This window comes from Pelophylax lessonae, assembly GCF_965119305.1.
Source record: "Pelophylax lessonae genome assembly, chromosome: 12".
Taxonomy (NCBI): domain Eukaryota; kingdom Metazoa; phylum Chordata; class Amphibia; order Anura; family Ranidae; genus Pelophylax; species Pelophylax lessonae.
This window is the reverse complement of record NC_138779.1, coordinates 3,279,153-3,305,674: the sequence shown is the minus strand read 5'-3', so window position 1 is coordinate 3,305,674 and position 26,522 is coordinate 3,279,153. Positions and strand designations below refer to the sequence as shown.

General features: G+C 45.6%; 1 pseudogene across 1 annotated transcript; it reads right to left on the bottom strand.

Moving 5' to 3' along the window:
• Positions 1 to 53: 53 nt before the first annotated feature.
• LOC309567909 (nephrocystin-4-like) lies at positions 54 to 26,137 on the bottom strand (annotated as a pseudogene). The gene is made up of 4 exons: positions 26,063 to 26,137; positions 15,866 to 16,044; positions 7,974 to 8,114; positions 54 to 382 (listed from the first exon to the last, which is right to left on the bottom strand). The product of its transcript is annotated as a nephrocystin-4-like (transcript).
• Positions 26,138 to 26,522: the final 385 nt, after the last annotated feature.

The following is a 26,522-nucleotide window of genomic DNA, read 5'->3' as shown; positions in this document are numbered from 1 at the left end:
ACACCTCTCCAACTCTACTAAAGGGGCTTCTATTGGGGGGATTCCAACTCTATTCTTGTCCCGGTGACACCCTGTGTGTCAGAGTATGGCAGGGAGTCACCAGCAGTAAAAGCTCAGCAGAGGTTCTAACCCAAGAAGGATCATGTTTTGTCTGGATCTGGGCTTCACCAACAATTAATGTCCATCATTGTGGGAACGTCATCCTTCAGATCAGTCCGAACCTTCAGAGGGCTTTCCTCGTTTCTTCATAGATGACCTTCACGCAGAACGTCTCCTCGTTTTTATCTTCGTGGTCATTGATAAATATGAGAATTTCTTCCAATCCGCCGCTGTCGCTGGGTGCAAAGCGAAGTCCGATGGTGTAGGTTTCCCCCGCCCCCACCTGAAAGAAAAATTCATCCAATCAATGAAATAATATTGGCTATTGTATCCATTCTATCTCCTGGCCCTGGGGTTATACCGCTGACCCCGCCCACCCCTCCTGGCCCCGGGGTTATACCGCCCGTTATCCCCCCTCCTGGCCCTGGGGTTATACCGCTGACCCTGTCCCCCTCCTGGCCCTGGGGTTATACCGCTGACCCCACCCACCCCTTATGGCACCGGGGTTATACCGTCCGTTACCCCCCTCCTGGCCCTGGGGTTAAACAGCTGACCCCACCCTCTTCTGGCCCTGGGGTTATACCGTTCGTTACCCCCCCTCCTGGCCCTGGGGTTATACCGCTGATGCCCCCCATCCTGGCCCTGGGGTTATACCGTCCGTTATCCCCCCTCCTGGCCCTGGGGTTATACCACTGACCCCGCCCCCCCTCCTGGCCCTGGGTTTATACCGTCCATTATCCCCCCCTCCTGGCCCTGGGGTTATACAGCTGACCCCGCCCACCCCTCCTGGCCCCGGGGTTATACCTTCCATTACCCCCCTCTCCTGGCCCTGGGGTTATACCGCTGATCCCCCCTCCTGGCCCCAGGATTATACCATCCGTTACCCCCCTCCTGGCCCTGGGGTTATACCGCTGACCCCGCCCCCCTCCTGGCCCCGGGGTTATACCGTCCGTTATCCCCCCTCCTGGCCCTGGGGTTATACCGCTGACCCCGTCCACCCCTCCTGGCCCTGGGGTTATACCGCTGACCCCGTCCCCCCTCCTGGCCCCAGGATTATACCGTCCGTTACCCCTCTCCTGGCCCTGGGGTTATACCGCTGACCCCGCCCCCCTCTCCTGGCCCTGGGGTTATACCGCTGATTCCCCCTCCTGGCCCCTGGATTATACCGTCCATTACCCCCTCCTGGCCCTGGGGTTATACCGCTGACCCCGCCCCCCCTCCTGGCCCCGGGGTTATACCGCCCGTTAACCCCCCTCCTGGCCCTGGGGTTATACCGCTGACCCTGCCCACCCCTCCTGGCCCCGGGGTTATACCATCCGTTACCCCCCCTCCTGGGGTTAAACCGCTGACCCCACCCTCTCCTGGCCCCGGGATTGTACCGTCCGTTACCCCGCTCCTGGCCCTGGGGTTATACCGCTTACCCCACCCCCTCCTGGCCCTGGGGTTATACCATCCGTTACCCCCCCCCACTCCTGGCGCTGGGGTTATACCATCTGTCACCTCACCCCCCCCCCCCCATGACAGTGCCCGAAACATGAGACAGCCAAGACAGATGCATATGAAATACACTCTGTAGCGTGAGAACTGACACTTCCTGTTCAGAAACTACATATCCCACAATCCCCGGGCCTCTCAGTCTAGTGCTCTGCAGGGGAGAGCTACACAGTAATTAGATCTGACACAGATAGGCAGAGCAAGTGGTCAATAACATTCATTGTAATATGACTTGTGTAGTGATTATATATGCTATGTTTTTTTTTTTGTATTTGCTATTTTTTTCCCCATGAAAGTTGCCCTTTATGTAAGACTCTGCAGCAATAACCCCCCCCCCCCCCCCGAATATAAATATATTTCACATTTCAGTTAATGGGGGCTCCATCAGTCCTGAGTCCCGGCATTATCCTAACTGATGAGGGTTATTATCGTGGCTCCCGGTGATTTGCCCCCGATAACGAATGATTCCGGTCTTCCGGAGATCATCATCCCTCCCGGCTGCAGAATCCGGATTTATATATAGAGAGGAGGAGGAGCCTGGAGATTGCGGCCGTGCGGCTCTCTAATAAGGGTCTGTGAATGATAGAGCAGACACGCGCAGGCTCTTGATTTAAGAACTTTCAGAGCGGCTTCCTATGAACTTTCATTAGCTCACGCGTGCGTACGCAGAACTCCCCGTGTACAAGTGTCGGAGCAAAAAATGGGTGGCCTGCCGCACCGCACAATTAGAACGGCCTAATGAAGTCGTGTAGATGGAGGATGGAGGAAGAAGGTGCAGCGTACAGGACGTTCGTCATGTCGGAGCGGGGGGACCGTGCGTCTTCTGCTGCGTCAGTGAGGACTTATTAACCACTTCTGGACTGGAAGGTGGACTCTATTTACTATTTAGATGACTTCTGAAGGCAATTGGTTCCATTTGATTTTAGTTAGGGGTAGCAAAGTAAAGGGGGGTGAATACATATGCCCCCCCCCCCACACACATACTTTTAACAGATTTATTTGTATAATTTATCATTCTCCTTCCACTTCACAATTATGGCCACTTTGTGTCGGTCTATCACATAAAATCCCAATAAAATACATTTACATGTTTGGTTGTAACATGAGAAAATGAGGAAGATGTCAAGGGGTGTGAATAGTTTATCAAGGTGCTGTATATATATATATATATACACACACAGAGTGTCTTGAAAAAGCATTCACACCCCTTGACATTTTCCTCATATTATTAAACAAAAAAAAAAAAAAAATTATATATATAATTTTTTATTTTGTTTAACCACTTCTGGACTGGAAGGTTTTTCCCCTTAATGACCAGGCCATATTTTGCGATTCGGCACTGTGTTATTTTAACTGACAATTGCGCAGTCGTGCGACGCTGTACCCAAATGAAATGAATGTCCTTTTTTTCCCACAAATAGAACTTTCTTTTGGTGGTATTTGATCACCTGTGTGATTTTTATTTTTCGTGCTATAAACAAAAAAGTGCGACAATTCTGAAAAAAAAAAAAATACAATATTTTTTAACTTCCTGCTATATGAAATTCCCCAAAAAAATTTTAAAATCAAAATTTTTTAACATTTTAGGCCAATTTGTTTTCTGCTACATATTTTTGGTAAAAAAAAAAAAAATCGCAATAAGCGTATTTTGATTGGTTTGCGCAAAAGTTATCATGCCTACAAACTACGGGAAATATTTATGACATATTTGTTTTTTTTTTTTTACTAGTAATGGCGGCGATCAGCGATTTTTAGCAGGACTGCGACATTGCGGCGGACAGATCGGAACCCTAACTGACATTTTTGACACTTTTGGGGGGACCAGAGACATTACTACAGTAATCAGTGCTAAAAAATATGCACTGTCACTGTACTAATGATACTGGCAGGGAAGGGGTTAACACCAGGGGTGATCAGAGGGTTAATTGTGAGCCTAGGGGAGTGTTTACTAAATGTCTGGGGGAGGGACTTGTGAAATGATCATAGAGACATGTGATCCTATATAGAAGGAGCTCTGTGATCATTTCAGAGAGAAGAACAATCAGCTGTGTTTACAACATCCGATCGTTCTTCTCTCTCAGCGGGGAGCGATGCCCCGTGCATCGGCTTCCCCGCTGACGAGCGGTGGTGTGCGCTCGCCCCCTAGCTCCCTGTGCGCGACCAACGTATACCTAAGTCAGTTTGCACAGGAGTGGCTGCCTGCGGCGGACGGTTGTAATGATGATGTCACGCCGAGTAAATAGATACCGAACATGTTACGGTTTAATATTGCGCACACCGGCGGAATGGCGACAAACTATGGTCAATAACAATCTCCATAGGCGATTCTTTAAACATTTTTAACGCTTACCAGTTTAGAGTAGCTCTTCTTTTTTTTTTTTTATTGCTCTCGCTCTGTCACAGAACAAGTCACACAAGTGTGAAAGGGGCCTAGATGCTCATATTGCCTTTGGGGGAGGGGGGAGGGTTGGGGGGCGCAGTTTGGCATATTCACCCTGGGCTCTAGATCACCTTGTCCCAGCACTGAGCAAAGGGCATTCAGATAAGGGGGCATGGATTTTTATTGGGGTATGAAGGCCTGCCCCTCCCCCACCTGCCAACAGCACCCAGGGGAGGTCTGAACTGCAGTAAAGGCTCCCACAGTGAGATCTTCCCTGTGACAAATGAACCCAGAAGCAATGTGTATAATATCACTTCCAGGTTCACGGCTGTCATTCCTCAGCTACTAGAGCCAAGGAGGAAGCTAATCAAGCACAACCTGTGGTTGGTTAGCTACACTGGAGGACGAGGGAGACATTGGGAGTCTAATAGACCCCTGATGTCTCCGTAAAGAGGACCTGTTCCCTGTCCTGTGCTATCACATAAGGGGCTTGTTAGCCCTTTGTAATAGTAATAAAGTTAAAAAAAAAAAAAGTGTAAAAAAAAGAAACTAAATTAACCACTTTACTACTGCCTGCCGCGCAGCCGCTCCTGCGCAAACCGCCTTAACCACTTTACTACTGCCTGCAGCTAGGGGGCGCGCTCCTGCCCTCACTCGTCAGCAGGGACTCCGATGCACGGGACAGGCGGCTCCGATTGCCCCCTGACACCCACGATCGCTCCCCGCTGAGAGAGAAGGACGGTCGGATGTTGTAAACACAGCTGACCGTTCTTCTCCCTGGAATGATCACAGAGCGCCTGTGATCCTTCTATACAGGAACACAGGTCTCTATGATCATTTCACAAGCCACGCCCCCCCCCACAGTTAGAATCACTCCCCTAGGCTCACATTTAACCCTTTGATCACCAATACTGTTAACCCCTTTCCTGCCAGTGTCATTATTACAGTGACAGTGCATATGTATAGCACTGATTACTGTAGTGATGTCACTGGTACCCCCAAAATTGTCAAAAATGTCAGTCAGGGGTCCGATCTGTCCGCCGCAATGTCGCAGTCCCGCTATAAATCGCTAATCGCTGCCATTACTAGTAAAAAAAAAACACAATAAAAATGACATAAATCTTTCCCCTAGTTTGTAGAGGTGATAACTTTTGTGCAAACCAATCAAAATACGCTTATTGGGATTTCTTTTTAAAAAAAATATGTAGCAGAAAACAAATTGGCCTAAAATGTTAAAAAAAACATTTTTCAGAATTGTTGCTCTTTTTTTGTTTATAGCGCAAAAAGTAAAAATCGCACAGGTGATCAAATACCACCAAAATATAGCTCTGTTTGTGGGAAAAAAAAGGACATCAATTTCATTTGGGTACAGCGCCGCCCGACCGCGCAATTGTCCGTTAAAGTAACGCAGTGCCGAATCGCAAAAAGTGGTCTGGTCATTAAGGGGGCAAATCCTTCCGGTCCAGAAGTGGTTAAACAAAATAAAAAATTATATATATAAATTTTTTATTTTGTTTAATCAAATGTGGAAAATGTCAAGGGGTGTGAATGCTTTTTCAAGACACTGCGTGTGTATATGTATATATATATATACACACACACACAAATATATATATATACATATACACACACACACACACAAATATATATATATATACACACACACACACAAATATATATATATATACACACACACACACAAATATATATATATACATATACACACACACACACAAATATATATATATATATACACACGCAGTGTCTTGAAAAAGCATTCACACCCCTTGACATTTTCCACATTTTCTCATGTTACAACCAAAAATTCTATTGGGATTTTATGTGATAGACCGACACAAAGTGGCCATAATTGTGAAGTGGAAGGAAAATGATAAATGATACAAATAAATCTGTGAAAAGTGTGGCTGCATTTGTATTCACCCCCCCCCCCCCCTTTACTCTGATACCCCTAACTAAAATCTAGTGGAACCAATTACCTTCAGAAGTCTCCTAATTAGTAAATAGAGTCCATCTGTGTGTAATGTAATCTCAGTATAAATACAGCTGTTCTGTGAAGCCCTCAGAGGTTTGTTAGAGAACCTTAGTGATTAAACAGCATCATGAAGGCCAAGGAACACACCAGACAGGTCAGGGATAAAGTTGTGGAGAAGTGTAAAGCAGGGTTAGGTTATAAAAAAATCTCCCAAGCTTTGACCATCTCACGGAGCGCTGTTCAATCCATCATGGGAAAATGGAAAGAGTATGGCACAACTGCAACCCTACCAAGACATGGCCGTCCACCTAAACTGACCGGCCGGGCCCCTACCAAGACATGGCCGTCCACCTAAACTGACCGGCCGGGCCCCTACCAAGACATGGCCGTCCACCTAAACTGACCGGCCGGGCCCCTACCAAGACATGGCCGTCCACCTAAACTGACCGGCCGGGCCCCTACCAAGACATGGCTGTCCACCTAAACTGACCGGCCGGGCAACCCTACTATGACATGGCCGTCCACCTAAACTAACCAGCCGGGCCCCTACCAAGACATGGCCGTCCACCTAAACTGACCGGCCGGGCCCCTACCAAGACATGGCCGTCCACCTAAACTGACCGGCCGGGCAACCCTACCAAGACATGGCCGTCCACCTAAACTGACCGGCCGGGCCCCTACAAAGACATGGCCGTCCACCTAAACTGACCGGCCGGGCCCCTACCAAGACATGGCTGTCCACCTAAACTGACCGGCCGGGCAACCCTACTATGACATGGCCGTCCACCTAAACTAACCAGCCGGGCCCCTACCAAGACATGGCCGTCCACCTAAACTGACCGGCCGGGCCCCTACCAAGACATGGCCGTCCACCTAAACTGACCGGCCGGGCCCCTACCAAGACATGGCTGTCCACCTAAACTGACCGGCCGGGCAACCCTACTATGACATGGCCGTCCACCTAAACTAACCAGCCGGGCCCCTACCAAGACATGGCCGTCCACCTAAACTGACCGGCCAGGCAACCCTACTATGACATGGCCGTCCACCTAAACTAACCAGCCGGGCCCCTACCAAGACATGGCCGTCCACCTAAACTGACCGGCCGGGCAACCCTACTATGACATGGCCGTCCACCTAAACTAACCAGCCGGGCCCCTACCAAGACATGGCCGTCCACCTAAACTGACCGGCCGGGCCCCTACCAAGACATGGCCGTCCACCTAAACTGACCGGCCGGGCAACCCTACAAAGACATGGCCGTCCACCTAAACTGACCGGCCGGGCCCCTACAAAGACATGGCCGTCCACCTAAACTGACCGGCCGGGCCCCTACCAAGACATGGCTGTCCACCTAAACTGACCGGCCGGGCAACCCTACTATGACATGGCCGTCCACCTAAACTAACCAGCCGGGCCCCTACCAAGACATGGCCGTCCACCTAAACTGACCGGCCGGGCCCCTACCAAGACATGGCCGTCCACCTAAACTGACCGGCCGGGCCCCTACCAAGACATGGCCGTCCACCTAAACTGACCGGCCGGGCCCCTACCAAGACATGGCCGTCCACCTAAACTGACCGGCCAGGCAAGGAGAGCATTCATCAGAGAAGCAGCCAAGAGGCCCATGGGAACTCTGGAGGAGCTGCAGAGATCCACAGCTCAGGTGGAAGAATCTGTCCACAGGACAACTATTAGTCGTGCGCTCCACAAATCTGCCCTTTATGTAAGAGTGAGAAGAAGAAAGCCATTGGTGGAAGAAAGCCATAAGAAGTCCTGTTTGCAGTTTAGGAGAAGCCATGTGGGGGACACAGCAAACATGTGGAAGAAGGAGCTCCCAATAAAATACATTTACGTTTTTGGTTGTAACATGACAAAATGTGGGAAATTTCAAGGGGTGTGAATACTTATTCAAGGCACTGTGTGTATATATATATATATATATATACACACATACAGTTATATATATGAAGCATCAGCAAAGAAAAGGTAAAAAGCAGCGGTTACCTTGAAGGTGTTCTCCTTGAACTGCAGTAGGTCCACCCTGTTTGTATGGAGGGAGTATCTCTTCTTGGATTGGTAGGGATTGGTATAGGTGATCCTTTTGTTGCAGCCCTTGTCTCCGGAGGGAATTGTAATTTCAAAGGCCTTTAAAAACATAAAATATTTTTGTTGTTGTTTAAATTATTATTTTTTTTTTACATTATAATTATTTAATAATTATTCAATAATATTGTTATTTTTTTAATAACATTATTATTTGAGTTATTTTGGGTGTTATGCGTGTTTTTTTTTTTTTTTTTTGCATTATTGGTGTTGTAAATGTATTGCTATTTTGTATTATGTCTTGTATTTTCTAAAAGTTTGTAAATAAAAAAAATAAATATTATTATTAAATTATTATTGTAATTATTTTTGTTTAATATTATTATTTCATTATTAGTTTATAATATTATTATTTAATGATGTTATATTATTATTTTATAGTATTATTTAATGATTATTTAACTGGATAGTTATTTTATTAAATTTTATTTAATGATCATTTAATGATTATTGTATAATATGTTTATTTAATGATTATTTTATTTAATATACTATTAGTTATGTAAATGTATTGCCATGTATTGTTATTTTGTATTATGTCTTGTATTTTCTAAAAGTTTGCAAATAAAAAAAATATTATTGTTAAATGATTATTTAATTTAATTATTGTTTAATATTATTATTTAATTATTATTTTAAAATATTATTTAATGATTATTTAACTGGATTATTATTTTTTGTTATATTTTTATTTATTGATTTTGATATAATATTGTTATTTAATGATTATTTTATTTAATGACCATTTTATATTACTATTATTTATGTAAATGTATTGCCATGTATTGTTATTTTGTATTAGGTTTTGTATTTTCTAAATTTTTGCAAATAAAAAAAATATGTATATTATTAAATGATAATTTTTTATTTTATTTTATTATTATTGTTTAATATTATTATTTATTATTTCATAATAATATTATTTTAAAATACTGTAATTTAATTATTTTATGAGAATATTATTTAATGGTTATTTAATATTATTATTTTACAATATTATTATTTAATGTTTATTTCAGTGGAATACTATTTTATTATATTTTCATTTAATGATCTATTTATTTAATGATTATTGTGTTATATTATTATTTCATGATTTTATTTAATTAACATTTTATAATACTATTATTTAAATTTTATTATAATAATACATAACTAATTATATTAATAATCGTTAAATAAAATACAATTTAAATAATAATGCTATACAATAATCATTAAAAAAATAATCATTAAAGAAAAATATTTTAAAATAATCTTAAAATAATGATATAAACTAATATTATTATAAAATATTAATTTCAATAAAATGTTTTCTGCCAAATGGAAAGTTCAGCCAATGTGACCTCTGACCCGCCCCTTCAACACAAATCACATGACTGGTCAGTAGGGAACCCAGAGCAGTATTTTCTCCAGCATTTTCTAAATAAAATAACATGTTATATAATAATATTATACAATAGTCATTAAATAAAATAATCTTTAATTAAAAAAAATATATAAAAAAATAATTAAATAATTCTATAAACTAATATTAGTATAAAATTGTCATTTAAATAAAATGTTTTCTGCCAAATGGGAAGTTCAGCCAATGTGACCTCTGACCCGCCCCTTCAACACAAATCACATGACTGGTCAGTAGGGAACCCAGAGCAGTATTTTCTCCAGCATTTTCTAAATAAAATAACATGTTATATAATAATATTATACAATAGTCATTAAATAAAATAATCTTTAATTAAAAAAAATATATAAAAAAATAATTAAATAATTCTATAAACTAATATTAGTATAAAATTGTCATTTAAATAAAATGTTTTCTGCCAAATGGGAAGTTCAGCCAATGTGACCTCTGACCCGCCCCTTCAACACAAATCACATGACTGGTCAGTTTGGGGAGCCCAGAGCAGCATTTTCTCCAGCATTTTCTAAATATAATAAAATTTTATATAATAATATTATACAATAATCATTAAATAAAAATGTTATAAAATAATCATTAAAAATTCCTATAAAATAATATTACTATATATAAATTTCTAAATAAAATAACATTTTATATAATAATATTATACATTAATCATTAAATAAAATAATCATTAACTAAAAATGTTATAAAATAATCATGAAAAAATCCTATAAAATAATAATATTATAAAAAAAAGCATTGAATAAAATGTTTTCTGCTAAATGGGAAGTTCAGCCAATGTGACCTCTGACCCTCCCCTTCAACACAAATCACATGACTGGTCAGTTGGGAGCCCAGAGCAGCATTTTCTCCAGGAAGGAAAGCATTTGAACCCTCGGTAATAGGATCTCGGAAAGACATTTATATAACTTTATCTGAGCACGGGTCGGATTTAATGAGTGGTTGGAAGCAGAGCAGATAAGTAGTGGTCAGGCCATAGAACCCCGCGTAGCGGCTGCGCCCGCTCTCCGGCTCGTTAATCCATTTCCATCAGAGGCGGTGGATTCGGCGCGCACAGCACTTTCAGAAACAAATTACAGGAGAGCTTTAATATTTTCAGATTGCAATGTTTCATTGCAGCTCCCCTAGGAATGAATGCCAGACATACTAATTCAAATTGTTTTAACAATGAACAGCCAAGCAAAATTATACATGTCAGCTTGTAATAATCCCTTTTCAGAGAGAGCGCTCCAGCAATTTATCATAATGCAGAATGATGTCTGTGCTCTATATTTACAGAGGAACCGCATAGACATGAACCGCGCTACCAGGGCAGTAATTATCACTTAGCCAAACTGGGCCGGGGGCAACAGGAAAAAAACGGTGTTCACAATTTTTAAGTGTGAGTTACAACCAAAGAGTTTCACTTCTGTAAAGTTGTTCTGGTGTCACTGCTCCTCCTACATATTAAGCTCCGCCCACACAGCTATAGCAAGGCTTGCATTGGGTGATGAAGGACCCACATTACATGTATGAGAATCAGTGGAGTATCCTCTATGGGTGCAATACGTGTGCCCTGAACATGGGTCCCAATATTCCCTCACACATAGTAGTTGGGGGGGGGGGGGGGGGGGGTCAGTCATGGATGTCCGCAATTGGACGTGAACGGGTTGTTAGTGGTTTGGGGGTGAACTCTGCCTCACTTACTACTGATCCCTAAACTCTGCTTCACTTACTACTGACCCCTGACCTCTGCCTCACTTACTACTGACCTCTGCCTCACTTACTACTGACCTCTGCCTCACTTACTACTGACCTCTGCCTCACTTACTACTGACCTCTGCCTCACTTACTACTGACCTCTGCCTCACTTACTACTGACCTCTGCTTCACCTACTACTGACCTCTGAACTCTGCTTCACCTACTACTGACCTCTGAACTCTGCTTCACCTACTACTGACCTCTGAACTCTGCTTCACCTACTACTGACCTCTGAACTCTGCTTCACCTACTACTGACCTCTGAACTCTGCTTCACCTACTACTGACCTCTGAACTCTGCTTCACCTACTACTGACCTCTGAACTCTGCTTCACCTACTACTGACCTCTGAACTCTGCTTCACCTACTACTGACCTCTGAACTCTGCCTCACCTACTACTGACCTCTGAACTCTGCCTCACCTACTACTGACCTCTGAACTCTGCCTCACCTACTACTGACCTCTGAACTCTGCCTCACCTACTACTGACCCCTGAACTCTGCATCGCTTACTACTGACCCCTGAACTCTGCATCACTTTAAGTCACAGCCAATATTCAGCTGAATGTAAAACACATCCACTTTTTGCTACGATGTGCTGCAGCATAGTTACCTCCGCCGCCCATGAATGCACATGTGCAGCAGATGGGTCAATAAAGCCCGCCCTATTTGTCACCGTACATATGCGTTCTGCGGATGGCAAGAGGTTTAATATAAAATCCGTGCTTCTTAGAAACATCATGCAGGCAGCATTCACCTTTAATTACCCCTCGCTCTGATATCGGTATATTACAAATAAACAAGTATTGAGCCGAACATTCCATTTCCATTCTGCACTCAATTAGAATCTTCATTTTTCTGTTGGAATATTACGACTCTTATAAAGGCCACAAGTACATTTCAGGACGCGGCGTCTGATGGTTTTAATAAACTCGGCGGAGATTAAAAAACTCAGAGGATAGCCATGAAAATTAATGGCTGCCCATTAGGAGCTCATTAAACACTGTCAGGGAACGGAGGAAGTTTTCCACCTAAACTTTGGAAACTTTGTATGACGGTCCATGAGAGGGCAGTAAAGCTGGAATGAAGCCTGGATGATGGATGACCATGTGATGGGCACTAATGTCCTATAACTCCATAGACAATTATCTTCTTCTAGATTAACAATGCATATCCTCTGCCAAATACTACATGCAGCCTTCCGTGCTGAGCTGGGAAATACGCATTGCTCATGTGTTGGAGAAGAACGTCACCTTCGTAAAACTGATGCAAAAAAAGTAATTTAAAGCTCAGATTCAGATTTAACCTTTACTTTTGGACAGAGAAGAGGCCGGTTAGAACCTCTGTTGGGTTTTCATTGTAGTCTGTGTGTAGGCAGGTGTGGAGCTGCAATATATTTGCTGACCTGAAGAGGGCACTGTGTGGTTTCCTCAGGCTGGCAGGAGCTTGTTGAGGATTAGGTTGTCCCCTGTCATGGGCTCCAGGTTGCCATCTTGGTGAACATGGTGTCATCTACTGCAATGTTTTTCAAAATATGACCCCAAGGAGGGGATATTTTATTGATATAGGATTGATATGGAAAGGTCCTTATATTTTTCTAGCCCTGGTGAATAGGGGCGCTCTTGGACCGCTGAAACGCATTGGCTACTTTTTTATCCGCTTGACTTTTTATCAAAATAAAGTTGTATCTGGACCTCTTAGCCTTGGTGTGGCTTTTCAATTTCCATTTTTGTTATATTACATTACAAGCCAAGTAGACCATGGAGATCCTCTGGGGCAGGTGTCACCAAACTATGGCCCTCCAGTTGTTCAGGAACTACAATTCCCATCATGCCTTGTCATGTCTGCGAATGTCAGAATTTTACAATGCCTCATGGGACGTGTAGTTCCACAACAGCTGGAGATCCCTGCTCTGGGGTATAGAAGCTGCCTGCCCTGGAACCAGGTCACCTCCATCAACATCAATACTTTAAGATAATACCAGTGAGATACAACTACAGATTCAACGCTATTTTCAACTTTCCTCTATGGTGTTGCGATATGTCTGCAGGCCTGAAGAGGGCGCTGTGTCACTTAGTCAAGCTTACAAGAGCTTGTTGAGAATTAGGTTGTCCCGTCATGGGCTCCAGGTTGCCATCTTGGCCAACATGGTGTCATCTACTCCCATTTCTGTTCTTTATAAATATGACCCCAAGGAGGGGATAGTGTATTGATATCAGATTGATATGGAGATGTTTTTATATTTTTCTAGCCCTGATCAAAGGGGGTGCTTTTGGACCCCCAAAATGCTTTGGTTACTTTTTTTATTTTATTTTGTATTTGTCCCCTTGACTTTTATCAGAATAAAGTTGTATCTGGACTTCTTGGTGTGGCTCTTCAATTTCAATTTTTGGTACATAACACTACAAGCCAAGAAGACAGCGGAGATCCTCAGGGGTGTAGAAGCCGCCTGCCCAGGAACCAGGTCATTTACATCAACATTGGTATTCCAATGAGATACGGGTTCAGTGCTATTTTTCCACTTTCCTCCATGGTGTTGCAATATGTCTGCATGTCTGAAGAGGGAGATAGGCCCCTTTCTCAGGCTGGCAGGAGCTTGATGAAGACGAGGTTGTCCCCTGTCATGGGCTCCAGTCGGTCATCTTGGCCAACATGGTGTCCTCTACTCCAATTTTTCGCTTTCCTCCATAGCATTGCAAATTATCTACTAGACCTGCAGAGGGACCTAGTCCTTTCTCAGGCTGACAGGAGCTTGTTGAGGACGAGGTTGTCCCCTGTCATGGCCTCCAGTCAGGCATCTTGGTCAACATTGTATCATCTACTCCAATTTTTCCACTTTCCTCCATAGCATTGCAAATTATCTACTAGACTTGCAGAGGGATCTAGTCCTTTCTCAGGCTGACAGGAGCTTGTTGAGGACGAGGTTGTCCCCTGTCATGGGCTCCAGTCGCTCATCATCGCCAACATGGTGTCATCTACTCCAATTTTTCCACTTTCCTCCATAGCATTGCAAATTATCTACTAGACCTGCAGAGGGACCTAGTCCTTTCTCAGGCTGACAGGAGCTTGTTGGGGACGAGGTTGTCCCCTGTCATGGGCTCCAGTTGGGCATCTTGGCCAACATGGTATCATCTACTCCAATTTTTCCACTTTCCTCCATAGCATTCCAAATGATCTACTAGACCTGCAGAGGGAGCTAGGCCCCTTTCTCAGGCAGGCAGGAGCTTGTTGAAGACGAGTTTGTCCCCTGTCATGGGCTCCAGTCGGTCACCTTGGCCAACATGGTGTTGTCTACTCCAATTTTCCCACTTTCCTCCATAGCATTGCAAATTATCTACTAGACTTGCAGAGGGAGCTAGGCCTTTCTCAGGCTGGCAGGAGCTTGTTGAGGATTAGTGTGGCCCCTGTCATGGGCTCCAGGCGGTAATCTTAGCCAACATGGTGTCATCTACCATTTTTTTGGTAATACTTCCTAAATCACACCCTAGGAAATTTTCTCGCACTTCCTGAGCAGTGACACAGAGGGTCGGCACACAATTTTAGTACTGTAATGGCAGTTAGGTTTTTTTATTGCTGTGGGTGCCCTCCTATCCTAGTGACCCCCTTCACTATATTTATTACCATGTTGTCGGAGGAACATCAATAACACACTAAACGAGGAGAAATCTCTCCAACAGAGCCCCAACGAGAGTTTTAGCGATGGAATGGCAGTTACACTTTCTTGCTGTGGGTGCCCTCCTGTCCTGGTGCTCCCGGTCTCCACAATTCTTACAAGGAAGCCACTAAGTCACTCAATGAGGAGAAATCTCCCCAACAGAGCCAGAGATAGCAATGAAAACCTAAAAGAGGTTACACTATATTGTCAAAAGTATTGAGACGCCTGCCTTTACACGCACCCCAAACTCCCTCATCCATGTCTTTATGGACCTTGCTTTGTGCACTGGTCCAAATCATTTGGTGGCGGGGAGATTATGGCGTGGGGTTGCTTTTCAGGGGTTGGGCTTGGCCCCTTAGTTCCAGTGATGGGAACTCTTAAGGCTTCAGCATACCAAGACATTTTGGACAATTTCATGCTCCCAACTTTGTAGGAACATAGATGAGTGGTGTTGGGGTGGAGGAACTTGACTGGCCTGCACAGAGTCCTGACCTCAACCTGATAGAACACCTTTGGGATGAATTAGAGGGCAGACTGCGAGCCAGGCCTTCTCATCCAACATCAGTGCCTGACCTCACAAATATGCTTCTGGAAGAATGGTCAAACATTCCCATAGACACATTCCTAAACCTTGTGGACAGCCTTCCCAGAAGAGTTGAAGCTGTTATAGCTGCAAAGGGTGGGCCAACTCAATATTGAACCCTACGGACTAAGACTGGGATGCCATTAAAGTTCATGTGTGTGTAAAGGCAGGCGTACCAATACTTTTGACAATATAGTATATATATATATATATATATATATATATATATATATATATATATATATATATATAATGGAAAATAAAATGGTAAAAGCTCAGTTTCTTTAAATCACACCGGGAGTGACAACCAATTAAAGGCACACAACACAAATGTGGCTTCAGATATCTAAATTCAATTTAACAGAACATTGAAATCCACAGCTCACCTTAGAAATGATGGGATTTCGGCTCATTACACAGACTAACCAGGAGGCTACCAGCTGATGTTGGTCAACATCTACTATGTTGAGGTAGATGAATCTGCTGCCGGCTTTGTTGGGGCGCACAGCAATGTGAAGGTCTTGGATGCCGTTGGTGGGAGCACAAACACGTCACTGGGATCCACCTATACACCAAACAAAGGGTTAAAACTGAATTCCGGGGAGATAATAAAATACACCAGTCAACACAACTAAATGTTACATTCCAGCCACCCACAGCAGAGCAGGAGTGGGAGGAGCAGCACTAAGAGCCAATCAGTATGTACTGACAGGTGGTAGGTGGAGAGAGCAGTGAGCAGAGATGACTTTTCTGTATATTCTTAATATGTATTAGTACAGGTATTTATTTAGTGCCGACAGTTTACACAGTGCTTTACATTTTGTACATTCATATCAGTCTCTATCCTCGGGAGCTTACAATCTAAGGTCCTTATCTCACATACAAACACATATAATGACCCCCACTGCAAGGGTCATTTTGGATTTAAATTTTGAGTTTATTTATTACGGGTATTTATATAGTGCTGACAATTTACACAGTATGTTACATATACTGTATACTATACATTCACGTCGGTCTCTGCCCCTAAGGAGCTTACAATCTAAGGCCCCTAACTCACATTCTAGGGCCAATTTAGACAGGAGCCATTTAACCTCCCAGCATGTCTTTGGAGTGTGCGAGGAAACCGGAGTAAGTGAGATGGAGTTCAAAGGTCAGTAGTAAGGCATACTCTCCCACGCCAAGGGTAATGGACCAGGCGAGGGGACAGGGCTTTCCCTTTAACTGCTCTATTACCCCTAGGTTAGGGAGAGTATGCCTTACTACTGACCTCTGAACTCTGCTTGACTCACTACTGACACCAATGATGGGACACTTTCCTTCCTACTGACACCAGTGATGAGGCACTATTACTTCCACTGACACCAATGATGGGGCACTATTCCTCCCACTGACACCAATGATGTGGCACTATTCCTCCGACTGATACCAATGATGGGGCACTATTCTGCCCGATGACACCAATGATGGGGCACTATTCCTCCCACTGACAAGAATGATGGGACACTATTCCTCCTACTGACACCAGTGATGAGACACTATTCCTCCCACTGACACCAATGATGAGACACTATTCCTCCCACTGACACCAATGATGAGACACTATTCCTCCCACTGACACCAATGATGAGACACTATTCCTCCCACTGACACCAGTGATGAGACACTATTCCTCCCACTGACACCAGTGATGAGACACTATTCCTCCCACTGACACCAATGATGAGACACTATTCCTCCCACTGACCCCAATGATGGGACACTATTCCTCCTACTGACATCAATGATGAGGTACTATTCCTTCCACTGACACCAATGATGGGGCACTATTCCTCCCACTGACACCAGTGATGGGCCACTATCCCTCCCACTGACACCAATGATGGGACACTATCCCTCCCACTAACACCAATGATGGGACACTATTCCTCCCACTGACACCAATGATGGGACACTATTCCTCCCACTGACACCAATGATGGGACACTATTCCTCCCACTGACACCAATGATGGGACACTATTCCTCCCACTGACACCAATGATGGGGCGCTATTCCTCCCACTGACACCAATGATGGGGCGCTATTCCTCCTACTGACATCAATGATGAGGTACTATTCCTTCCACTGACACCAATGATGGGGCACTATTCCTCCCACTGACACCAATGATGAGGTACTATTCCTCCTACTGACACCAATGATGGGGCACTATTCCTCCCACTGATACCAGTGATGGGCCACTATCCCTCCCACTGACACCAATGATGGGACACTATCCCTCCCATTGACACCAATGATGGGACACTATCCCTCCCACTAACACCAATGATGGGACACTATACCTCCCACTGACACCAATGATGGGGTGCTATTCCTCCCACTGAAACCAATGATGAGACACTATCCCTCCCACTGACACCAATGATGAGACACTATCCCTCCCACTGACACCAATGATGGGACACTATCCCTCCCACTGACACCAATGATGGGACACTATTCCTCCCACTGACACCAATGATGGGACACTATTCCTCCCACTGACACCAATGATGGGACACTATTCCTCCCACTGACACCAATGATGGGACACTATTCCTCCCACTGACACCAATGATGGGACACTATTCCTCCCACTGACACCAATGATGGGACACTATTCCTCCCACTGACACCAATGATGGGGCACTATTCCTCCCACTGACACCAATGATGGGACACTATTCCTCCCACTGACACCAATGATGGGGCACTATTCCTCCAACTGACACCAATGATGGGGCGCTATTCCTCCCACTGACACCAATGATGGGACACTATTCCTCCCACTGACACCAATGATGGGGCACTAGTCCTCCAACTGACACCAATGATGGGGCACTATTCCTCCCACTGACACCAATGATGGGCCACTATCCCTCCCACTGACACCAATGATGGGACACTATCCCTCCCACTGACACCAATGATGGGACACTATCCCTCCCACTGACACCAATGATGGGACACTATCCCTCCCACTAACACCAATGATGGGACACTATACCTCCCACTGACACCAATGATGGGGTGCTATTCCTCCCACTGAAACCAATGATGGGACACTATTCCTCCAACTGACACCAATGATGGGGCACTATTGATCTTTTATTGAAAAGAATCAAGCAACATATTTTATACAAAAGTAAAAAACAGAACTATAGTACAATATTCCAACAGAAAAAAACAAAGGAATTCACATCCATGTGCAGAATATATACAATATATACATAATCCACTTCCAACATTCTTAGAAAACTATTTACATAAAGCAGCAGAGAGGGCCTAAGAGGCACAACCCATCACCTATGTATGCAGCCATTTATCAAAAACTAAGCATTAAGAAAAAATCTAGGGTGATAAGAGACAGAAAGCCACACCCGGGAAAGAGACTCCTGGCAGTCAGGGAGGCTTGAAACCCCTCCACGCCTTCAGCCAAGACCTCTGACCCCACTTGTCTCTCTCAAGCGCCCGAATCTTCCCCACCTCATGCAGAATGTCACACACCACCACCTGAACAGGAAGGATTTTACTCCGAAGGGTGACCTGACACCGTGCGTTCCATGTGTAATAACGGACTACTAAACTAACTAAAAAAAGTGTATCCAAACAAAAGCCCCCACCAGTATTGAATGCTCCGTACACCCACTCAGCATAACCCAGCCTGGAGAGGAAAGGAACACAGAGGGCCCACCCAACCTGTTTGTATACCTCTATGTTAAAAGGGCAACGAAGCAGAAAATGGTCCATAGTCTCCTCCTCACCTGCACATTCCTCCCGAGGACAACCACGATCCATCCCACTGCGGAATTTCAAATTGCCCCGAACATAGAGCCTCCCGTGGAAGCACAACCAGGCCAGATCCCTGAATTTAAGGGGGACTCTAGCCAAATTAATCAATCTTAACCCTTCCCTCAAAATTGGGCCTGGGCAATCCCTTAAGGCCAGTGGGTCATGAAAGACTTCACTCAAGACTCGGCTCATAAGGACTTTCCTCGGAGCGGATCTGAGATCTTCAGCCGACAGTCGCCACTGCCGCAGCAACTTCAGACACGGAGCGACATATGCTGGGAGCTGACCACGATGACCCCTGAGATTCTTCACTTGGCCACCTTCTTCCCAAAGTCGCAGAAAAGGCCTAAACCAAGATCTAAACATGCCTGCCCATCCAGGAGGTTCTACTGCAAGCATACTACCAATGTTAAACTTGAGAAATAGCAGTGAAAAGAAAAGAACGGGGTTGACCATACCTAAGCCACCCTCCCTCCTGGATAGATAGGTGACATTCCTCTTGATGGGGTTCAGTCTGTTCCCCCACAGCATCTGGAAGAACACACTATAGATCCTAGCATAGAGAGACACTGGCAAGATGCAGACAGGGCTGACATACAAGAAGATCGGTATCAGGCAAGTCTTAATCAGATCAACCCTTTCCCTCAGAGATAACTTCCATCTCTTCCAGCTGACCACCTTAGTATTGGCAACTTCCAGCCTGCCTTCCCAGTTTTTGAGGCCATAATCGCCAGGTCCAAATTCAATGCCTAATATCTTAATTTTTTCCTGGGGCACTGGAAAGGTGTCCGGGAGATCAAACCCCTCACCTTCCTTTCCCATCCAAAAAACTTCACTCTTTTCCTGATTGATCTTGGAGCCTGATGCTTCAGAGTACCGTGATGTCAGAGAGACCACCTCCTCCGCTTCATCTGTCCCAGTGACAATCACTGACACATCATCCGCATAGGCAACAACCCTCAAAGGCGGCTCACCCGGGATTCCCACTGGTACCCCACACAACATGCTGCTCTCTAGCCTCCTGATGAAGGGGTCGATTGCAAACACATAGAGCAGGGGACTCAGCGGACAACCCTGGCACACCCCAGAACCAACCTCAAAGGACTGTCCAACCCAACCATTAACAAGAGGGAAGCTTTCTGCCCCCTTATACAAAACTTTTAACCAATCGACAAAACCACCCGGCAGACCGTACTTACTAAAGAGCAACCAAAGGTACTCATGGTTGACACGATCGAAAGCCTTTGCCTGATCCAATGCCAGTAGATACTTTCCCCAGCCTGCAGCCCTGCACTGCTCCAAGGCCTCCCGGACAGCTAAAACCGCTGTGAAGGTGCTCCTACCCTGGATCGAACAGTGCGAAGGATCTTTACCTTTTGAAAGAAGAATCACAGCTGAGTGTCTCATGGAAGGGGGAAGCACCCCCTCCGCAAGACAACTGTTAAAAACCTCTACCAAATGTGGGGCCAGAATAGACTTAAAGGCTTTGTAAAACTCAGCCGTCAGACCATCCGGTCCAGGTGACTTTTTGATGGCAAGCTGTTCAATTGCCCTCGTCACCTCTTCAACTGTGATCTCTTCTGTCAAATTCATCAAAGGGACATCTCCACCATTTAGACCTGGAGTAGAGTCCAAAAAGCTTTCCATCTTGTCTCGGTCAAGCTCTTTCCTCCCAAGAAGTTCAGCATAAAAAGACCTCACGACCTCCAGGATCCCTGACCTGGACTTTGTCAAGGAACCTGTACTATCCTTAAGGCCAACGACCATCTTAACAGCTACACCCTGTTTGCAGTTCTGGTAAGGGTCAGGCGAGTGGTATTTCCCATAGTCCCGCTCCAGAACCAAAGAGGTATGCCGGTCATATTGACACTTCCTGAGGAGGATTTTCACTTCAGAGATTGCCCCAGGATCTCCTCCTCTCGAGACAAGAATATCCAGCTTCCTCCGCAAACGTTGGTAGGTCATGTATCTATTAAACTGTTTTTTATTGGCTAGGCCCCTGAAGAATCCAGCAATCCTCTTTTTGGTCAGCTCCCACCACTCAGCCTTGCTGCTACAAAAGTCCAGGATGGTCACCTGTGCCTGAAAGAATTCCTCAAAGGATTGTCTAACATGTTCTTCCTCAAGGAGAGTCGAATTTAATCTCCAGATGCCTTTGCCCCTCTGAGGGAAGTCTGAAGCATTCAAGACCACAGATAGCATACAGTGATCAGAGAACTCCACTGCCTGCACCACTGGGGGTGAGAAAGCAGAGGCCTCCTTCAAAAAAAACCTATCTATTCTACTCTGACTATTACCTCGATGAAATGTGAACCCTGTGTCATCCGGAAGGTGCTTAATGTGCACATCCACAAGACCAGCATCCCTAACCATACTATTTAAAAAAAACGCTATCATATCCCAGCCGGTCTTTGAAGTCCTTCCTGTCCTTGGGCCTAGTCACAGTATTAAAGTCACCTCCAAAAACCACTTGCCGGGATGTAAAAAGAAATGGCTTGATCCTTGTAAAAAGGCATTTCCTGTCCCACTTTGTGTGCGGCCCATAAATATTAATTAGGCGCAGGTCCTGCCCTCCCACAAGAACGTCTAAGACCATACATCTCCCAATCTCCACCTCAATAACCCGCCGGACAGTTACCATGCCGGTTTTAAACAACACCGCCACCCCGCCGTAAGGCTCGGCCGCAAGAGACCAGTAAGATGGACCATACCTCCACTCTCTCTTGGCCATATGAATATCTGCCAAGGAGGTGAGCCTAGTCTCCTGCAAAAATAAAATTTCAGCATCTAATTGGCTGAACAAAAAGAAGGCCATAGAACGAGCTCTTACTGACTTAATACTGGCGACATTTATTGTCACCACTTTTAACGGAGGGGGAACCGCCATTTGGGTTATTGAGTGGATTGCTTCTTAGCTCCCCTCTGCTGCTCATCACCAGAAGCCTCTCTCTTTCTTGAAGCCTCCTCCAACTCCATTTCAATTTCTGAATTCTGCTCAGAAGAATCCCCAGATGAGGAGATATCCCAAGCAGAAGCCCTAGAACGGTTGGGGACAGACACTGGGGCATCCTGTCCCTGTTCCGTCCTCACCGTCTGTCTCTTCCGCCTCACAACCTTCCTTCTCTCCTCCAGGTACTGCAGGTCAGATTCAGAGATGCTTTCATCTCTTGTTTTCTTCTTCTTCTTTGAAGTATTCACAGAAGACTTCTTTACAGAGGAAGCCGCAGCAGCACCCTTTTTGGTACCCTCTACCACTCCTGGTGGGTGGGGGGCTTCTTTAAGGTCACACTTAGGAAGGGAAGATTTATCGGGAATAACTGACTTGGGGGGCACAGACTTGGAAGGTTCTGACACAAGAGGAGCAGGGACAGTAGGCTGGGGGGACACAGGGACAGACACAGAAGGAATACTTACAGATACAGGAGGGGTGGGCACAGGGACTGGGGAGGGATCCTGAACAAGACAAGGGGGGTCAGTCACCGCAGAGGAGGGTGGTACACCAGGGGCCTCATCCTCCATCCTGTCCAGCCTTAAGAGGTCATCTATCACCTCTCTATCCATATTATGCAAGGCTTCAGGACATCGGCTGTAGGGGTGGCCAAGGCGCAGGCACAGGTTGCACCTTATCGCCTGGGTGCAGTCCCTGGCCACATGACCCTGCCCCCGACACACTGAACAGATCAGAGCTGAACAAGAGGAGCTAAAATGCCCCTTTTCTCCACAGCGGTGACACAGTTTTGGCTGACCGGGATAAAAAATGGTCATCCTATCCCTCCCTATAAAGGCAGAGGAGGGCAGGTGACGGACAACATTCCCATCCCTAGCCAACCTGACCGTTACCGACCAACCCCCGGTCCAGATGCCACGCTCATCATAAATTTTATCTGGCCTGGTCAAAACATCCCCATAATTTCTCAACCAGACCTCTAAGTCCCGAGCAGGAACACTCTCATTTGTGAGGATAATAGTGATTTTCTTTACTGTTGACCTTTGGGAAACTGCCACTGGCACCAGACCTTCCCATTCGGGTCTTGACCTGCACCGAGCCATATATCGTTCCCAGAACAGGTCAAGACCCTCTGGTCTGGTGAAACTAACCGTGTACTCCCGACTTCCAGCCACATGTATCAAGGCATATAGGTCATTAGCCCCAAAACCCATATCCAAGATCAGGTCCACAACCATACGCCGTGCTACAGGGACTGCACCACCTTCCCATTTAAGGAGGACTACGTTCCGCCTTGGACCCCCAGCAGGAGCCATAGACCCAAGACCAGATCCAATGGTGCTCATAGTGGCAGCCTGCAAGGGAAAACCCCGATTGGAAGCGGAGCTCCTCCTTGATTGTATTCCTGGCTTGATGATATTGCCAGGAGCACAGCTTACCACCTGTGCAAATGTAGGCTTATTAGGGCCAAGACCCCACACTGATGTCACATTATCAGGTACATTTCTATTATTATTTTCAGCTTGGCCTAAATCAGCAGCATTATCAGTTAAACATACAATGGTGGGTCCCACCACACCTGCAATGTTATTAGGTGTAGTTACTGTTTCTAATGCAGTACCAAATGCTTCCTGCTGCTGCGCTGTAGAGTCCTGGTTAGTTATTACTGAGACAGTTTTGGGCTCAGCAGAAGCAGGGTTAATCGGCTCTTCTGGGTTTTGTAGTTCCTGAGCAGAAATGTCATTTTTTAAACGTAACATTTTCTCAGCAGGCAAAGCATTGCTGAGCACAGGGGTATCATCCTGGGTGTCACTGGGAAAACCCTCATTATTAGGCAAGGTGCTAAAAGGCACAAAAACAGTTTTGTCTATTACCTGAGACTTGATAGCTTTTATCTTATCAGGTACATGATCCGGCAAGTCCTCCACATCACCAAACACCAGCTTATCTCCCTGTACTGGAGACTCCATTACTTGGATTACCTTTAGCATGCCTCCTGAGCCCTGAGATGGCAATGGGCTGCTTACCTCACCTTGAGGGGGAAGGGGGTCAGAACATGGGGTCTCCTCCTCCACCTCCATCTTTGCAAACCTTCGGTCGTTGCTAAACTTCTCCCTGAAGGGACCATCCCTGCCTTCCATCATGGCCACGATGGTTTCCTGATGTTCCACACGGACCTTAGCTAATTGGACCTCTGAATCCATGGATCCGCGGTTCTTGCTGAACAAGCCTTCACGCTGCTTTCTCAGACGCTTTAAATCCGCTCTAAGCTTGTAGAGCTTGTCTCTTTCCTTATTGAGGACTTTGATCCCGGCCACCACTCGCTCCCGAATGGATCCAGCATCTTCATCCTCACCAGGTGCAGAGAGATCACCAACCACGGCTTGTCCAGGAGCAGGGGTGCCATCCATCCGACCAGGGGATGGCTGAGAGCCTCCAGCAGGAGAGGCCCCGCTGGCCTGCATGGCCTCCCCAGGAAGGAGCCAGCAGGGCTGGGAGGGATTTCACCTCACTCCCCTCTCAAACAGATCACCTGGAGCAGCTCCAGACACACAGCCAGAGAACCTTGCAGCAGCCACACCCGAAGCTGAATGATGGGAAACGACTCCTCCCACTGACAGCAATGATGGGACACTATTCCTCCCACTGACACCAATGATGGGGCACTATTCCTCCCACTGACACCAATGATGGGGCACTATTCCTCCCACTGACACCAATGATGGGGCACTATTCCTCCCACTGATACAATGATGGGGCGCTATTCCTCCCACTGACACCAATAATGGGCACTATTCCTCCCACTGACACCATTGATGGGACACTATTCCTCTCACTGACACCAATGATGGGGCACTATTCCTCCCACTGATACCAATAATGGGCACTATTCCTCCCACTGACACCATTGATGGGACACTATTCCTCTCACTGACACCAATGATGGGGCACTATTCCTCCCACTGACACCAATAATGGGCACTATTCCTCCCACTGACACCATTGATGGGACGCTATTCCTCCCACTGACAGGACGCTATTCCTACCACTGACACCAATGACGGGGCACTATTCCTCCCACTGACACCAATGATGGGACACTATTCCTCCCACTGACACCAATGATGGGACAATATTCCTCCCACTGACACCAATGATGGGGCACTATTCCTCCCACTGACACCAATGATGGGGCACTATTCCTCCCACTGACACCAATGATGGGACACTATTCCTCCCACTGACACCAATGATGGGGCACTATTCCTCCAACTGACACCAATGATGGGGCGCTATTCCTCCCACTGACACCAATGATGGGACACTATTCCTCCCACTGACACCAATGATGGGGCACTATTCCTCCAACTGACACCAATGATGGGGCGCTATTCCTCCCACTGACACCAATGATGGGACACTATTCCTCCCACTGACACCAATGATGGGGCACTATTCCTCCCACTGACACCAATGATGGGGCACTATTCCTCCAACTGACACCAATGATGGGGCGCTATTCCTCCCACTGTCACCAATGATGGGACACTATTCCTCCCACTGACACCAATGATGGGACACTATTCCTCCCACTGACACCAATGATAAGGGTTTTTTTACTTCCATTAGTCATAGGCCCTTTGTTTAGAGAGTTTGGAGGCCTCTGGTTTACAACAATACAGAAGAATAGGATACGTGGAAATATAACAATAGGGACAGTTAGGTGAAGAAGTTACTCTCGGCAGACGGGCCCGATGTCCCTTTTGGTGCAATGTGTAATTGGGGTAAAGTATAACACTGACCTTCAGTTCATGCGGGTGAGACGCGTACGCTCTGACTTTCCGCACCGCTTACGTCCCTCGAAGGACCAGAGACATTTGTGTGAGCTGACCGGTTACACAGCTGAGGTCCACCCTTTTCAGGGAATGGACGTAGATCTGCCAGATTTGGATTGGAGCCGCCAGCCATCGGTCCCTGTGCCAATATTAGGAGATAACAGGAATTAATCACATATATCAATAATAATGTCACAATGTCCCTACTCCCATACATTAGAGTAGGACCATCACTGCAGAGGCAGCTTGAGTGATTAGAAGCTTCTATATAAATTGATTATAATGTAAATCAACTGAAACTTCTATTTAGTGAAGAGACATAAATGGGTTTTATTAGGAGTATCCTTTGCTGGCTAGCAGGGCCTAGTGATGGGGATTTTGTTTTAGTGGCATGTGACGATAAACTGTATAAAATGGTTTTTAGCCG